The sequence below is a fragment of the Eumetopias jubatus genome, unplaced genomic scaffold, assembly GCF_037043125.1.
Source record: "Eumetopias jubatus isolate StellerSeaLion01/CBP00866 unplaced genomic scaffold, mEumJub1_p1.0 scaffold_5, whole genome shotgun sequence".
In the NCBI taxonomy this organism is placed as follows: Eukaryota; Metazoa; Chordata; class Mammalia; order Carnivora; family Otariidae; genus Eumetopias; species Eumetopias jubatus.
In genome coordinates this window covers 148344827-148358837 of record NW_028274811.1, presented here as the reverse complement: position 1 = coordinate 148358837, position 14011 = coordinate 148344827, and the positions used below count along the sequence as shown (strand labels likewise).

Here is a 14011-nt window from a genome sequence, read left to right as displayed (position 1 = left end):
GGATGCACCAGCCAGGTGGGAAGGTACTAGAATCAGCTGACGAAATGCCATCTGCTCTGGATGGCACCATTTTCATCAGAAACTGGCCTTTTTCTGTGCTTCCAGAATTAAAATCTTCACCACCTACTCACCCCCCTCTTTTTTTTTTTTAAAGATTTTATTTATTTATTTGAGAGAGAGAGAGCATGAGAGATAGAGAACACGAGAGGGAAGAGGGTCAGAGGGAGAAGCAGACTCCAGGGAGCCCGATGCGGGACTCGATCCCGGGACTCCAGGATCATGACCTGAGCTGAAGGCAGTCGCTTAACCAACTGAGCCACCCAGGCGCCCAACAACTGGCCTTTTTCTCTGCTTCCAGAATTAAAATCTGCACCACCTACTCACCCCCCCCCCCTTTTTAACAGACATCTTTTCTTTAGATGTTTTAGTTTACCCAACAGATCAGAGTCAAATCTGGCCAGCCTAGGAGAGTGTCATTCTCTTTCAGGTGACAAAACACGTCTGCATTTTTTTTTTCAGGATAACTTTGATAGGACCATTCGGGGTCCAAATTCCTCATGTCTGTTCTAGGTATCGTTTGCATGGATTTACTGCAAGGACAAAGCATAACCCTGATATTAAAGAAAACATCTTACAAAACAACTATGAAGCTTTATTTCCAAATATAAAATGCAGAAAAAGAAGCGTGGATTGATCTAAGGTCAAAAAATCATATTTAAATGTAAGCTTCATGAGGACAAGCAAGGATTTTTGTCTTTAATCTCAAAATTATAGTCCCTGCATCTTGAACAGTTCCTGGCACATAGTAGGCCCTCAATAATACCTGTTAAATGAAGGAATATGTTTTTATTCCATATATGAATTAGGTTCTCTCCAATTCTGATGTCATGAATCATATGGATATAAGGGATTATATTAATTCATGCAAAAAGAATATTTACCAAATGCACTTGAGGATAGACCCTTTAGGAACTAACCAATATATGCAAAAGGGCCTAGAATATATGGGATCCTTGCTATCCTGGAACAGAGTCCAGCCAGAGAGACAGGCAATAAGCAGATGAACAAATACAAATGACTATGTTTTGGGGGCAAGTAATCTTGGAGGAGATAACTGGGTGCAATGCTGGTGAGTGACAGAGAGGCCTTCGGGGAGCATGCTGGGGAGGGGCCGACCTACAAGCCAGGGAGGAGAAGAACAGCCCCACTAGGGAAGAGGGGCAGGAAGGGGCTCCCCGGGCCCAGAGAACGGTGTGTGCAAAGGCCTCTGGCCTGCAGTGATGAGCAAGTTGGAGGACCCCAAAGCAGGGCGTGGTGCCTAGAGGGGAGTTGGGGCTTAGCAGGTGAAGTTGAAGGTGCCCTGGGACAGGGTGTAGACGGAGTTTCAGGCACACATTACAGTGCAGATGTCAGAAGCCTGATCTGGGCTAGAGATCTGCCTTTGGGAACTGGTGTTGAAGAAGTCAGGTGCACAGATGACCCTTGGAGGGAGAAATCGGGGGCGCACACGGAGCCCCGGAGAGTGGAACGTTGGAGTCAGAACGGGGAAGTCCGTGGGACAGGTGGACCCCAGGGAACACGGAGCCCCAGAAGCTGAGGGAGGTGGGGGTTCTGGGCAGCGGGAGGTGGCCAGGGGCCGGCCGCTGAGGTGCTCCTCAGGAATCATGTGAGGGAGTGAGGAGGGGAATGGAAGGTGGCCAGTGGCTTTGACGGGGGTACTTCCGGTGGTGTCTTGGGACTGCTGCCTAGTTTGAAATGGAATATGGGGAGTCAGGGATCAAAGTAGTAGAAAGAGCTCAAGTAGACAAGCTTTTAAGAGTTGGTCACAAAGGAAAAAGGAGAAATGGAGAAGGAAGGGTTTTGAGTGGTAAGGGGAGGGTACTGCGTGGTTAGGAGCAGCCTGGCTTGCTGGTGGGAGAAAGTCAGGAATGAACCAGAGCCCAGAATCCCCGTTGCCTGGGGACACTTGATAACCCGGGGTGATGGTCCAGGTTTGTGCAGTTCTCTTGAGCATGGAGGTTAAAAACTGTTTTTCTTCCATCTTGTGGAATTTGGTTGTCAAATTTCTTCTAAGCAAAGCAATTTCTTAATGCAGATTCTTAAAATCAAATTGTTGCACCCATTTTGGAGCCGTGTGGTTCTGATGCTGGGCACGTGTTTTGTTTTGTTTTGTTTTCTCATCGGCGTCTTTCAGAGCAATGCCTGTGGAAGTCCTTGAGCTGTGAGAAGTGTGCCCCTAGCAAGCACAGCAGGTGTGGGAGAGGAGGAAGGCAGCCTTCGGGACCACCTGACCACGGGGAGCCTGCACGGCCCACCTCTTCTCCTTTCTTGTGTAGAGACCATTTCTCAGGCTATTCTGTCTGTCTCTTAAACATTCAGTCAACTTTGGTGCTGCTCTATGTAATTTCATTCCCTACGTAGTAGTATTCAATCATAAAGAAAGGCATTGCCGTGTTTCTCAAATAGTTAAAATAAATTGTGAGGTGGTAAATATTGCTCTAATTGGTTAAGGCCTGATTTATATGTGATACAAAATAAAGGGAACATCATGACTTATCAGCTAGGATTTCCACTCTTTATTCTGAATACCTGGGGACTAGTCATCAAATCATTTTACTCTTGATTTTTCAATGGGCTGGGCAAGTTTATTTATGTAATGTGCCCACTGGAAAATGGAAGTGAAGATTCTTAACTTTTTATACTTGTTCTTTGGAGTTCTGGTAGCCCTGGATGGATTTCTCTTTCCTCCCTGGCTTGCAGTACTTCTTCACACCATCAGGAAGCAAGTTAATTCATCCCAGAAATGCACTTAGACTTGGAAACACCGCCGTTTTAAAATATGATCATGACAGTCCCAGATGAAGGTCGGGGCTTTCTCGCTTACTTTTCTTACAAGCTGAGAAAGTGCATGTGCAGCTTGCCATCTGGAAACCATTGTAAATTGTCACTTTAGGAGACTTTCCCCCTCTTTTCTGGGTGAGACCTGGCTCATCGGGCTCATCAAGGTTAGCTACTCTGAGCTGGACCTTCTAAAAACCTGCACAATAATACCTTCAGGCTGGGCTTATTTAGGAGAAGCAACCACCTTTGTGTAAGCTGCCAACAAGTCTCATAGATTTTTGGTCTAATCAAGTATACCTTTTCAGAGTTTACGAAGGAGAAAATACGTCGCATGCCCCATCATGATTTTAGTAACACTTTCAATTCTGTTAATTACTTATTTTGTCAGAACTGTAGTCCATTAGTGGTGGGGTTTCCCAAACTGTGTTCCAAGGCACCCCTGGGGGGGCACCTCATGATATTTTAAATTTTCAAAAATTCAAGAAGTGAAGACAGAGCAGGAATTATGAGTGGCAGTGCTGAATTGGAATCCAACAGTTGTGAAGTTATGCAGTGCTCCTGAGGGCCCATCTTAAGTCCCTGGATCTTATAAGAATGAAACAAAAATAGTACATTTTGTTTCAATATATATGTTGGGTTTTTTTCCCCAACAACTACTAGGTTGTCAGGTCATAATACTTAACTTTTCTGGACATTACTACTTAATAAACAAGACTTTGGGGTATTTCCTTTGCCCTAGAAATGCTATGAAAAATTCATGAGACACTACGAGCATTCTGAAACAGGGACATTTGGGAACCTCTGCCTTTGTGGTTTTAGTGGCTTAATTTTTTGCAAGGAAAATTTTGTAATAATGTTGGAAGAAGTATGCTCCACTTACCATAAGTCTTGCTTCAACCACAGCACCCTTCTCTCATAAAGACAGCTAGCTGTGAGCACCCATGATGGCAGCATCCAGGATCCCCCCAGAGCCTAGCACCTATAGCCGCAGACTCACTGTCCCGTCATGACAGGCTTGCTTTGCGTCACCTGTGTTTGTTTGCTTGCTTTGTTAACTTTTATGATTGGTTCGTTTTATTGCATTTATTCCAATAACGTTGATTTCATGGGGAGGAGGTACAACGTTTAGTTGATCATAAATGAATCCTCGACAACGTTGGTTGGATGAAGGGATGTAATGAATGTCTCATCTCCGTTCCTGTTAAACCATCATCCACTGTGTGTGGCATTTCTACAAAAGAACGACCAGCCCCAAATGTCTAAGGAATGCACATTTTAACGTTTCAGTGGCTTCTCTGGCAATTTATAAATAATGTATTTTTAAAACTCAACATCCTGTTATTATGGACTGAGTGGTGCCTCCCCTGCCCACAAAATAATTAGTATGCTGAAGCCCCCACCTCCAGGACCTCCAAATGTGACTGCTTGTGAAGACAGGGCATGTGAAGGTGATAAAGTTAATAGGAGGTTATTTGGGTGGGCTCTAGCGCGAGCTGCCCGCAACCCTATAGGAAGAAGAGATTAGGACCCACAAGGAGACCCAGGGCCACGTATGGAGAAGCTCACACAGAAAAAAGATTGTGCAGGGACACAGCTAGAATGAAACACAAAGACCCTTTCTAAGCCAGGGAGAGGCCTTGGGGGAAACCAAACCTGCGACACCTTGATCTGACTTCCAGCCTCCAGAGCCATGGGAACATCGACGTCTGTTGTTTCAGCCACCCGATCTGGGATGTTTCGTCATGGCACGCCAACTGACTACCACACATTTAGCGAAGTCCACTCTTTTTGATTATGGTCCTTGAATGCTGCCGCCTGGGATAACTGCTGTACTCGGGGTCGTTTGGGAAAACAAAAGATGCTTCTTGGTGATTTGGGCCAAACGAATGTATAGTCTCTGGTTGAAAATGACCAGAAATCAAGATCTGGTGTCAACGGCATTAAAAACGTGTCTTTGCATTCTTACAGAACACAGTGTTCAGGCTGGAATTGAATTTGGTGGGGTTACAATTCCGTTCATACCAACACGATACTGAGTTTTAAAGACAGATCATTTAGAAATTATCAGAGAGTCCACTGAAGCGTTAAAACATGCATTCCTTCAACATTTGGGGCTGGTCAGTCTTTTGTAGAAATGCCACACACAGCTGGTGATGGTTTAATATGAGCTGAGACAAGATGTTCATTACATCACTTCCTAAAGAGTAGGAGAGGGGAGAACACTCTGGGGAGAGACTGTCTTTAAGTTCATATCGGCCTTTTATTCTATTAAAGGGGAAGCTGCTAACAGTTCTCACCTCCCATAATTGGTATCATTAAGGAAACATCTAAAGTTTAGCTGGTAATAGGGCATTTTTTGTTTTCCTATTCACAAGAGGTTTCAGTTTATGCATCCAGGCAGTGATTTATCTTTTTTTAATTACAGTGTGACTTTGTGGAACATTTTTTGCCCTTACTAAAAAGGGCATTCCAATTCAAAAGTAGACCTTCTGAATCACAGTGCTCATTGTGTTTCTCCTGTATTTGGAGTCTTGTTTTCGCGGGAGTTTGCAATCTGTTGCCTCTCTGTGAACGCACTCGCTTAATGTCACGTTTAAGTTCACGCCCAAGATCGGCCATGCCGTTCCTGTGTTGCTATGCCTCTTCCCTAGGGAGTTGTCCCGCTGTTGTCATGTTACTTTTGATATCTCCATTCAGGTCTGTTTATCTTCATAAAGTGTCCTCTTATTCAATCATAGTCAGAGGATGCACTGTGCTTAGTTTGTTTAATTCTATTAGGGGCGCCTGGGTGGCTCAGTTCGTTAAGCGACTGCCTTCGGCTCAGGTCATGATCCCGGAGTCCCGGGATCGAGTCCGACATTGGGCTCTTTGCTCGGCGGGGAGTCTGCTTCTCCCTCTGACCCTCTTCCCTCTCGTGCTCTCTCTCTCTCATTCTCTTTCTCTCAAATAAATAAAATCTTTTTAAAAAAATTCTAAATTTACCTACTATTGTATAGGTTATAATAGGATTGGAGCATGTCACAGACCATCAATGCAAAAATACCCCACGAATCCACAAAAGGCATGCCTCCCTTCTGGTGCACTGTGTTCCTTGAAAGGAAATCTTTATCTCACACGTGCACCATGAAACAGAATTATCATTTCATCTTGAATGAAGCCGCACAGACTGAAGGGCCTGATAGCCTTGGCCATATTTGTTATTTGAATTTGAATACCTGTTGGCTTTTAAACTTTTTAATGAGTGGGTACAGATCAAACATGTTGCCCATAAAGTGGTGATGAATGAAGAGAATTTTGTATGGTGTTTAAATGAAGCTAGATTTCATTGTTTCAGATTAATTAGAGGATCTAAATTAATGACACTCTAAAGTGTGTGAAATTTTCTTTCTTTTTTTTCACATTTAAGTTCACAGAAATCGCCAGAATTAAGCAAATTGTTGTATATTGCTTGGTGCAGAGCCTTAGGAAAACTGATTTAAGATTAGTAAAATTTGAGTTTACTTAGTATATAATTACATATTTCTAAAGTTGTGAAAAACACTGAGACATATCACTTAAAATGTGTTCTGTTGTGTGTGCATGTGTCATTACATATGGGAGAGAGAGTTTGGGAAGATTCGGAGACCTGTAATTAATAGCCACTTGGACCATCCAGGACCATCTGGTCCCTTGAGTTTCTGAAAGCAGAGTGGAATCTCTTTGGGATAATTAACGTTCTGACACTTTGGACTCCTAAAGACCATGGTGATAATGATTTCTATGGGGTATTAGCCACGATATAAAGTTCGGTTAATCATTGATTGGGTGATTAACAAAATGTCAGGTGTAATCAGCCCAGTGTCACTGTACCAGCAGGCTGGGTGGCAGGAGACAGGGTCAGGACCAGACAGAGATGAGCTTTGTCATCAGGTGCTCTCGGAATTGGACTTGGAGCTCTGTTGAAAGTGAAGGGAGTGGGGAGAGAAATGTCTGATAGCATTGCTCTGGAGAAATGGCCTGCAGAATTGGTCACAATACAAAGGAAACTAGGGGCCCCACTCTGGAAGCCAGAGAAATGTGCAATGTGAGTTATAGTAGTAACGTGGCTCCCTCCTGCCCATACAACTTACTTGTTTGGTCTCCTCTCTTGCCTTCGTGGAGAGGAGCTAAGCCCCGAATGCTACGATTGTTCCATGTCAAAGACAGAGAAGAGAATAAGCAGTGTGACAGTGCCCTCCTCTGCAGAAAGGAGAGTGAGTTACCAATCTCCGTGGAGGAGGCTGGTGTAGTCTTCTCCCACAGAGTTCAGAAAATTGGAAACTCTGTGTTTTGTCTCTTTTTTGTTATTCTCAACTGTTCATCAAGCCAACCTCATCCCCATCTATTTCAGCTCTGTAGACGCTGAGCTCAGAAGCACAACTTTGGTTTTCTGCTTGGTTAAGTCAGCTTTCCCTTCTTGGGAAGCCACGTTCTCAATGACTTGCATTGTGGGAGGAACTTTCTATCAAGGTCTTGAGTATTTTCTAGGCTCATCTCTTCCTTTTGGCTTTTGATGAGCTGATGGTATACTTCTGAGATGAACGAGGGTCTCAAGCGTCCCCTCTGTCTTACCTACCTGTGATACTGGACTTAAGCCCCATCTACGTATGAGATTCTGTATCCTTCAACCCACATGTGGCTGGAAGAATAACCCGATGCATGCTATTCAAAAAGACTTAATAATAACAGATGTAATATAAAAGAGAATAAGGACTGTAAAAGTCACAACCAACGTTACTGTCTGTTTTCAGTGGCCATTTCCATAGGAAATCAAATTGCATCAAATCGCCTCCTGATTTTCAATTCCAGTCTTGAACTTAGAGCCCTATAACACCCCTTGTTGAGGTGCTAGGTCTCTTGATTTTCATTACACCTTTCTGTCTTAGTGTGCTTGGGCAGTCATGACATAACACCGCCACCTGGGTGGCTCAGACTAGACATTGATTTCTCAGTTTTGGAGGCTGGGGCATCCCAGATCAAGGTGCCTGAGGAGTCACCTCCTGGTGAGAGTTCTCCTGGCTTACGGATGGCCCCTTCTACCTGTGTCTTCACATGGTGGAGAGAGAGGGCTCTGGTCTCTTCCTCTCTTTGTAAAGACACTAATCCCGTCAGGGGAGCCCCATCCTCATGATCTCATCTACACCCAGATTTCTCCCATAGGCCCCACCTCCAAATGCCATCACATTGGGGGTGAGGGCTTCCACCTATGAATTTGGAGGGGGACACGCACATTCAGCCCACCAGACTTTCTGACTCTACTCCTATTCATTTGGAAAGATTTTGAATTAGAGAATTCTAACGCATGACCTAAAGATCACTGGATGGTATTATCCAAAGCACAATATTTCTGGTCTGCGCTAAATGATAAAAAGCAGAAATCCTCTGGCCAGGGCATATAGCAAATTTAATTCTTTGGGAGTCGCAAGGAAGGCTAAGGGGCTGGCGTTTGGAGTCTCTGCAGCCTGTTTGAGAGCTCTGTTAAGGGAAATTCTACCCGATCATTTTCTCTCCCGAGCAAGAGCATTGTTTTATTTAAGACAAATTTGATGCTTATGAGATGCAGCAAGCTTGCTGAATATTCATTTGCAGCTCTTTTCATCACGTTCTTGTATTCCTTTTATTTTCTTTTGACTTATAATTGGTGTTTTTGCATATTGATGATCTGCTCTTTCTTAAACTGCTGACCGATTTCAAGTGCAATAGTGTCTTTTCTCCTTCGACCCTGCACTGTTAATTCATGGTGAAATGATGTCCTTAAGTGATGCTGTTCCTCTTGTTCCTAGGAGCCTGCCCTAAGCACACGTGTACATCTGCTGTCCTGTGTGGGCATTGTAGTTTGCAGCCCCTACCCTAAGATTAAGAGCAGGAAGATTGAACTCTTTAAAACGCATAAAATCTCAGAGTTGCAAAGTTTCTGAGTGGTCACCTAAGCCACATGGTAATTTTTCAGATGTTTAAGGACTCACACACTTGAATGTTCTCCTTTCAAGTGAGATAACACTCAGGTCCTTTGCTCTTGGTCACATGATCCATTAGAAGCAGCAGACCGCCCCCCCTCCCCCCCGGTGTTACTTTCCTTTGAACGTACACAGACACGCCATCATCCCCAGTTAAAAGCTCCATGGACAGGTGGCCTCCAAAACACAGCCACTTAGAATAACTTAAATGATCAAAGTGCTTTATAGCATAGGATACAGACGCTTTATAAAGGGAAAAAAAAAAAAAAAAACTATGAGCTTCTTACAGTATAACACGTCTCTTAAGAAATTCCCTGGAAATTCCTTCCCCACGCCCTAGCAGAGGGTCGGATCACGCTGGACAAACCTGCCTGACCTATATGAACTGGGGCAGTGTGGGATGGGACAGGAATAATCCTGAGAGCCTCGCCTGCATGGGGACCTGCCCTCCAATCTCTTAACTTTTTAGACTGTTTCTTTGCCTATAAAATGAAGTAATAAAACTTGTCCATCCTCCTGGTGGTTTTATCTTCTGGGCTTTCGCGAGGATGAAAAGATGCAAGGTGTGTGTGTTTGGATTTATCAGTTCTGAGAATCTCTGAGAAGCGTTGCTGGATGACCCCACTTACATAAGGCGCGGGTGGGGGGTGGGGAGCGGCCGGGCTGACCGTCTTGTCGGCACACGGCTTGCACTCATCCCGGATCCTTCAAGGCCCGGTTTGACCTTTCAGGGTAAACTGTTCGCTGATGTTTTCACCCTCAACAAATTGTTTTCTTCCAAGACATCTCGTGGGAGGCCATGTTCCCTCTCCTGTTCTCTGACAGATGCAAAAGTAGCTAAATGGAACAACGAGATAAAAGAAGGCATCACGATGGTTTGATGTTATAAAACAAATCCAACGTTGTTGAAAATGGGGTTTTTCATCATGTGTTCTGCCTAACAGTTTTCTGGAAAATAAAATGCTGTGATATTGTTTTTGAAAAGACCATTTTAACTGAATCACTTCCTTGGTGCCCTGGGTTTTATACAAAATCATTATGTGAATGCACCCTTTTGCAAGAAAGGTGCTTTAGGACATCAATCACATTTGTAAATTTCCGTAGTTATTTTTTTTTAAGATTTATTCATTTGAGACACAGAGATAGAGAGAGAGAGAGAGAGAGAGAGAAAGCATGAGCAGGGAGAGAGGCAGAGGGAGAGGGAGAAGCAGGCTCCTCGCTGAGCCAGGAGCCCGATGTGGGGCTCGATCCCAGGACCCTGGGATCATGATCTGAGCCAAAGGCAGACGCTTAACCATCTGAGCCACCCAGGCGCCCCAATTTCTGTAGTTATTAAAATGCTGGGGCCAGTTCTATTGATCTTAAAGAGTACCGTATTTCGGGATGAAACCAGGTATCAGAAAATTTAATTAATTTTTTCCATCAGAAAAAAATATACCATATTTGACTTGACATTAAAACTCTTAGTTTTTTATTTATTAGTTATTATTTCTTAAGCATTTCCCTTTGCATATCCAAATAAAAGTTGGTGAATACATTCTCTCCACCTGTCCGTAGCCAGGAAGTGTTGCAATTCCATGTCATTTGAAGCAGTGCAACATCCGGAATGACCCACAAGCTGGCTTTTCCTTCGGTTCTGGGACAGTGCAGATTTGCCAACACGCAGTGTCAGGCCGAGACCGAGGAAGCCACACTGGTCTTTCAGGAGCCCCCTCTGTCCTCGGACCAACAGGCTCCCCTTATAGTATGGGGGGGGCGCTTCCTAGTAGACAGGAAGCGTTTGCCTGGTGCACACCTGCAATGGGCAAGGGCCCAGTGAGCCTGCAGGAGACCCCGGCTTTAGCCTGCGAGTGTGGTCCAGACGTGACCACTCGAATGCTGGCCTGAGCTGGAGGAGGAGGTGGCGCGGCCCAGTGACAGTTGCTCAGGGAGGTAGTGCTGGAGTGCAGCAGGTGTCCTGGTTGTTCCCGGATGGGCGAGGCGGCCTGTTGACCTCGCCATCCCTGTGAGTGGGAAGAAGTGACTACAGTCATAAAGAGCTGTGACACTCGGGGCCCGTGGTTCTGCTGCGAAAGGGGCCCCACGCAGCTGCCTGTGCGCAATGGACGCCACTGAATTGGTGGCTCAAGTGGGAGCTGAGAACTTGGGGTCGACTGGTTGCATCCCCCCGGGGGGGCCGCACAACCTCCGCCATCAGGTGCGGGGGGGGTTGGCAGAGACCACAGGTGCCCCGACAGCAGGACTGCGGGGTGGGGCAGCCCATCCATGGGGCCACAGCACACCTGCCCCACTCTGGGGCCCAGGGGGATTCAGAGGAGATAACGGGGATCCTCAACAGAAGGCAGGACTCACCGTCCAAGTGGGTGGCTTTGGGTTTGCAGAGAAGGGGTCCGTTCCCGCACCCTGCTGAGGGGGCTCCCGGGGACAGCTGATGGCGTCATTGGGCTCTGTTGCTTATGTTTGGTTCTCATTTTGGAGGAACCCGCCTCCTAAAATGTTGACATTTCTGCTTTGAAGGCATTTTTTTAAGGAGAAAAAAATCTCCCCTAGATAATCACTTAAGTTATTGTTTCAGCTGTACCTAATAAGGAAAGAGATAGCATTTTCGAATTCTGAGCAGTCTGGTTTGTGTTGGCTTTCCTCATTGTCTGCATTCTTTGGTGCACCGGCCTTCAAAGCAAATCCAGCAGTGACGAAGTTGGGAGAATCTAGCGAAGTAGACGGTCATTTTGCAGAAGCAGAGTAAGGCAGGGCCGAATTAACAGTGCGCCGGAGGGCAGGACACTGAAATTGATCCCCTCAGCTAGAGGAGGCCTCCTTCTCCGGTGGGAGCCAGGATTTCACAAGCGAACCCCTGTGCTCACGTAACTGACCTTCACAGAGGTGATGGGTGCAAGCATGGCTAGGGGCAGAACGGGAGCCCTCTGCAGTTAGAAATGTTTGCTGCTCCCACCCTCTGGGCTGGTGCTCACACTTACACAGCACCAGCACACATGCCTCCCACTCAGATCACGGGCGTGCCATACATGCACGTCATTTGTCACACCAGAGACGTGCACGGCACACGCACATGTCACGCAGAGCCACACGTGACATGTAGAGTGACATGCGTAGCGTGTCCACAGACATCACACAAACCACATACCATAGACACAGTCCATCCCACACGGCACCCAGAGACGTATCAGAGGTACGTGTGTGTCACATGCATGTATCACGCGAACAGATCACACATGACACACACTTCGTACACGGATACTGCGTGCGCACATGACAAACATATCACATATGCACATCCCCTGTGTGTGCATCAGACAGACAGCAGTGTCCAGGGTTAATACTTGAATCATCAGTTCTACGGGAGGAGGATGGGGTTGCCTAAAAGGACATTTTCGGGGGCTGCTGTGAGAGCAAGGGCGAGCTGTAGGAGCTCTCCGCCTCCAGGATCTGTGGGCTTGATGGACAACTGGAAGGCCCTTCTGGTATGAGCAGCCCTTCCCCCACTTCTGTGGAATGTCTGTTTATTCACAGAGGGAAGCTCATCATATCACCCTTCCCATGTCTACCACTGTCCTGCTTTGCCCTCCGTCCCCAAAATGGGTTTCCCAGGGCTCGAGGAGCCCTGTTTTCCACCTGTATTCAGAACCTACTGAGAGTGAGGCAAAGCCAGCAGGTGGATGGGGACGAGGATATGCCCTTTGCTACCGTTACAGCTGTTGGGAGATGTGGCTTGGCTCTGAGCCACATGGACGTGACACCGTTCCCCTGGATCACCCCACCTCCTCCTGCTCCCAGCACTGGGGTGTGAGGGTCCATAGGCTCAGCTGGCTGAGAACAGAGGGGATGAGGGAGGGCCCCACTGAGAGGAGCAAAAGCTTGGCTCGTGGGGTCCAGATCCTTCTCCCAGCCTCTCCAATCAGGTAGTCAGGAGCAGCAACAAGCTGATGTTAGTGGGAGGTTCTCAGGGAAGAATGCAGGGCTTCTGGAAGCTGATGTCCTGCCTTCGTTGTAAAAGCCATTAGCGCCCTATTTGGTGAGACATGAGGTCATGTGGAGGAGGGGGTGATGGGGCGCTTTATCCAGGTGCAGCCACCCACCCTCTATACTGCAAGTCTTTCCCTGAACACATAAGAGTGAAATCCATACACATCCGTTCTATACATCACTGCCGCTTGCTCTGTGTGAATAGTGTGCTGGGCAAGAGGACACACTGAAAAGACAATGCCCCCGGCTGTGGGTGAGAGTATAAATGGAGTGTTTCCTTGGAGCCATTTCCCAATATGTAACGAGAACTTAAAAATAGTCATGGCTTTTGACTCAGTGTGTTTCGCTAATCGACCTAAGGAGAAGATGGAGCATGAAGCCAAAGCGTTAATGTCACGGTGATCACTGTTGCAGTATGCCAGTGCAAGGAATATTAATAAAGTAAGTGTCGAATAGTATGAATAAAACTGAATTATTGCGCAGTCATAGAAGCGAATGTTACCCAAGCATTCAGAATTCTGTTGGCATAGAATGTTTATGACCTGAAAAAAATCTGATCTAATATAAAATTAAAAAAAAAAAAAAAAAGTAAAACCCTGCATTCAGAATGAATTCGGTTCTATTGGAACAAGATGGAGGTCTTGGCCAAACAAAGTTTGGCAATAGTTTGGAGGATGCAGAGGGACATGGAGTGGGGACGAGGCCATGGGGAGAGCAAGGCGTTCTTCCAGGGCAGGACTATTATAGGTTCTTTTTAGTTTTTCTTTGAATTTTTCTGCTTCCCCCCAAATTTTTGTGGACCTGACTTTTTATCGTCAAAAGAATAGTGATTTATATGGTTTGAGAGTCTACCATATTCCTATATAAACAGATGTTAATAGGGGCTATCACTCACCCAGACTCAGTGAGTACAGTTTTGGTGTGAGAACAGCCTGGATCAGTCACCTATTACTGAAATAATGCTGTGTAACAACCACAAAATCCCAGTGACACACAAGAGTAAACTGTGGGCTGTCTGGTTGGCTCTGTTCCGTGGGTCTTTCATCTTTTTGGGACCAGTGGGCTAGCCAGAGCATGTTCTTTCTCATGAAGCACAGGAGAGCCACCCAAAAACATGCCAGGCCTTCTGAGTCTGGGCTGGATCTGGCACTCATTTACCCCCTGCCCATTGCATTAACCACAGCAAATCACATGGCTCAGCCCCAAGACAA

At 46.0% G+C, this 14011-nt stretch overlaps 1 protein-coding gene across 1 annotated transcript in view; it reads left to right on the top strand.

The window, feature by feature from the left end:
• Positions 1–14011, top strand: part of ADCY2 (adenylate cyclase 2) — a 400165-nt gene that overhangs the window by 195784 nt on the left and 190370 nt on the right. The gene's annotated exons all lie outside the window — the stretch shown is intronic.